The sequence below is a fragment of the Myotis davidii genome, unplaced genomic scaffold (genome assembly GCF_000327345.1).
Source record: "Myotis davidii unplaced genomic scaffold, ASM32734v1 scaffold1167, whole genome shotgun sequence".
NCBI classification, from domain to species: Eukaryota; Metazoa; Chordata; class Mammalia; order Chiroptera; family Vespertilionidae; genus Myotis; species Myotis davidii.
Genome location: NW_006297659.1, coordinates 124,951 through 129,178, shown reverse-complemented (window position 1 = coordinate 129,178; position 4,228 = coordinate 124,951). Strand labels below are relative to the sequence as shown.

The window sequence follows — 4,228 nt, the reverse complement described above, 5'->3', positions numbered from 1 at the left end:
GCCTGGAGGATGCTGTTCCGAGGTGTTCAGCTGTTAGTGGTGAGGTCCTGCCCCACTTGTTTAAGCGGGTGTGATTCTTGCTGTTAGCGGAGTCTTTTGACCCGAGTGGATTTGTTGTTGCCTATCAAGTTAATTATCTTAATACTAATATTTGGGTAGCCAAGTGGAGTATCTTTGTCCTTAGGTGGAGTTTCTTAGACTTTACTGGCTTTTTGTCTTTTCTACTTAAAAAATGGTATCGTCTTCTAATGCTAGTGCTTGAGAATACCTTAGCTTACCAAGTTATTTTGCATAGACAGATGATGTTTGATCCCCACAGAGCCTGTTTAATGGGAGGGGCCAGTGCAATAAGATGGCTCAGCATGTTCTGTAGAAGGAATGGCCAAGGATCCTCCAGAACCTAGTGACTCCTGTTAGGGGGTACCGTTCCACCAGGTCCACAGCTGCCCTGTCCTGGTGTCACTTGTTACAAGTCTGGTTAGCAATAGGATTTTCTATGGGAATTCACAGAGTTAATGTAAAATGTGTACTTTGGCTCTACTTTTGGGATTCAGTATCTTAGCTGCAAAATTGGGACAATAAGCTGAGATTTCAAAATGCCTGGATAAAGTGAATAGCTAATGGGCAGGTAAATAAAACGAAATCGATACAGTTAGAAAAGCCCTCTATCTTAGTTTTCCTGTTAATCTGTTTGCATTAGTATTTGGTGGCGCATGTCTTCCTGACCTTTGTTTTATAATTATGTATTTGCTTAAATAAAATTTGTAAGCCCCCACCTCAGGCTAAAGCCCCAAAACACTAGATTCCAGCGATATTATTCCAAAAGTTGCCAGGTAATCCTGTGGAGATCTCCACTGGACTTTTGGGGGCACCTCACCCAATGTCAGTGGCACTTTCCTACCAGCATTCTCTCCTGAGATGCCAACACTACTTGAATTTTGTGTTTTCTGCTCTTTAATGGTGATTTAGTCTTTCCTTTGTTTACCAGGTAATTATTGAGTGCCCAGCAGTGTCAGACAGTTGGTGTGGTTACCAGAAGTGTGGTTAGAGCAGGGAGGAGAAGAGTCTGGTCCTGGATACTTTGCAAGTGGGATAACTAATTCAAATGCACATTTATTGAGCATATCCATGTATATACTTAATTGCTCTCTCCAGGGGGTATCCTTTACTCCATCTAAGGCCATGTTGTCCTCTAGCATTTTGTGACTTGGATTCCTTTACTCACAGGTGTAAGATTATCAGGGTAGGTTTTGTGCTAAGTCCTATCCATCTTTGGAATGTTCTTAGAGCTGACCTTTTCCTTTGACTTACCAGCCCCATTTAGGCTCTCCCCAGGGCCAGATGATAGTGGTTGCCCTTATCTTCTCCCCTCTGTCAGCCTCCCAGCGTTATCTTCTGAAGCTCTCAACTGCTCTTGTCACAGTGGCCCTCATGGGGCTTCATCCTGACCTCCATGTGGCACACTGGAGAATCTATTGTAAGCTAGGTACTCAGCCAGGTGAGAAGGATCCATAGACAAGAGACTGGTCCTTGTCCTCAATTCCACCATCTTGCTTACTTCTATGCTTCCTTACCCCCCCCCCTTGTACCAAAATATTGGAAAAGTCAGAATACTGGCATATAGGGTATGTTTTAACTTCGTTACCCTCGACCTAGAATGCTCTTTCTTGTCCTCTGTTGCTGCTGCAACCTTCGAGGCGGGGTTCAGGATCTGAAGGAGGGGCCGACACACAAATGAAAATACTATACAAGAAATATGAATTTACAAGGCATTCGGGGCCAGGTGGAACCTCTTTCTTGAAGAGACACACTGACTTCTGGCCTGGTTCTCCTTTTATTTACTTGAATACACATTTGCCCTTTAGCAATTCATACAGGCATATCAAAGGTGAAGTTTGGTAAACAGTAAAAGGATTATCAGGTTTGGAAATTGCCTTGACGCGAACAATCGGTGCTTAGTGAACAAGGTGCTTAGCGTCAGCCCTGCTAACACCCAAGGTCCACTGGCCTTCCGTGTTCCTTGGTGCACGCTCATGACAGTATTGGCAAGCGGTGGCTTCTCGCACTCTGCCTTTATGTTAAAGTCATGTGCGTCCTTCAGGATTTGCTGCAAAGGCCATTTCTTCCTTTCAGTTTTTCCTTAGCCTCATAAGGGGAGGGCATGTTGTCTTTGATTTTGTAGCACTTTATATCTCTTAGGTGCCTTATGCAGGTGTCTTATGTTCTAGTTATCTCTGTGTTTGTGTCTCCCAGTCCTGAAAAGGTTATGCTCCTTATCTTCATGCAGTGTTGGTACAGCGGGGCCTTCCTAGTAAATGTTCAATGAATTGTGTGAAGTGTGGCCATAATATGGAGTTTGTGGAATTATTGGTGGGTTGAATCTCTGGGGTATAGATACAATTTGTAGTCCATTGGTGTTCTCTTGGTGTTCTAATGTGGTAACCATTTCCATATCTGGATGGATGGAGAACTTGGAGATAGCCACCCTGAACTCAGATCTGCCAGTTTCTGGGATTATAGACACCCCTGGTGGGAAGTCACCCAAGCCTGGAATAGAAAATTCTGCAAGCTGGCCTTTTTCAAAAAGAGGCCCTAGTTTGTCTCTAGCTTATAAAAGTAGCCAAGCAGAGCCTACCCGAGCCTGTTCAGAGGACCTTCCTTTCCTCTGTGCTGCCTCCTTTGAGCATAAGGTTGATAAAATCTGTCTGGAAATGTCTGTGGGGTATTCTCTCCATTTCTTGTGGAGAACCCAAGAACCCCAAAGAGGGGTCTCCACTGATTGATTGGTTGGTGCCAGGGTAGGGGGTCCTAATTCAATGCTGCTGGTCCTGAGGTCAGCTGTAGTGTCACTTGTCTGGTTTTGCTGCTTTTCTGGGTGTGGACCTGAAATACAATTGAGCCATTTTGCATTAGACTGGCAGGAGATTGCTCCCAGGAAGTTGATGAGGAACTGAGCTCCGTATTAGTTCCTGAGTGTTTGTGCCCTGACCTTGTGCTGCTTGTGGTTTAACTGTCCTCGGCTGGGCCCCAACTCTGCCCCTGCTCCTAGGCACCTTCCCCTTTAAGAAGGCAGGCTCAGAAGTGTGATGTCTGTTTCTTGGCCATTGCATTCAGGAAATGCTCTACATCTTTACAAGGCCTTCCTATTGTAGAGGAAGACTTTTTCTCATGTTCCTAATTAAGCCATGCTTTGCAGATTCTCTGAGTCAGACTTGCGTTACCTGGACAGAAGCTGATACAATTTGCTCTTCTGTCAACTCTGGGGGAGCTCTAGATTGTGGGCTGGATATGTCCCTCTGGTTCCTTGTGATGCTACCAAAGTAAGGTATCTGTGGTCAGTCCCCTGCCTTCTAGATGTTAAGCTTTTATGAAAAGGCACTGAAGCCAGAAACCTTGACTTATTAATGCTTAGAGCTGGCCCAGGTGTTGGTCAGGGGTCTTTCAGTGCTCGATCATCTGCTGACCACTATTAGGACAACTTAAGTTGCTGTACGTTGAAAGTGAGCCAAGCCTTTTGTCTGACAGGATGTAGGGAGGGTTAACTATTAGACAACAGGTCCAAAATGGAGTCACATATGCTAAGCCCCACGTCACCAAACCAAGACTCAATGACAGTTTTGGCTCTCCGAGAAATGGAATCTTAATCCAGTCATTCAGCCGGATAGAAACTGCCATCCCTTTGAGCAGTGGTTCTCAACCTTCCTAATGCTGCGGTCCTTTAATACAGGTCCTCAAGTTGTGGTGACCCCCAATTTCATTGTTACAAATTGAACATAATTAAAGCATAGTGATTAATCACAAAAACAATATGTAATTATATATGTGTTTTCCGATGGTCTTAGGCGACCCCTGTGAAAGGGTTGTTCGACCCCCAAAGGGGTCGTAACCCACAGGTTGAGAACCGCTGCCTTAGAGGGAAGTCTGAAAGCCTTTCATTTTGTACAGTTCTGTGGAGCTCCTCTCTGCTAGATTGGACGTTGCCCAATTCAAATCAATTTTTGCTCAAATCAACTCTTGACATTTGTAAACTTGCTCAGTATATCTTTCATCAGGAGGAGATGGTGATGTCAGTGTCAGAGATGAAAGGAGGAGCGCTGTGCTGATAAACTGCCCCTGGGCACTGTAATAAAGACCAGGTTTGATGTTCAGTGGTTATCCTATCTAATAAAAGAGAAACATGGTAATTGGTGTATGACCGCTACCCTTCCCATTGGCTAATCAGGGGTGA

General features: G+C 44.7%; 1 protein-coding gene across 1 annotated transcript in view; it reads left to right on the top strand.

The window, feature by feature from the left end:
* LOC102761721 (ribose-5-phosphate isomerase-like) overlaps positions 1–4,228 on the top strand; it is a 33,971-nt gene that overhangs the window by 995 nt on the left and 28,748 nt on the right.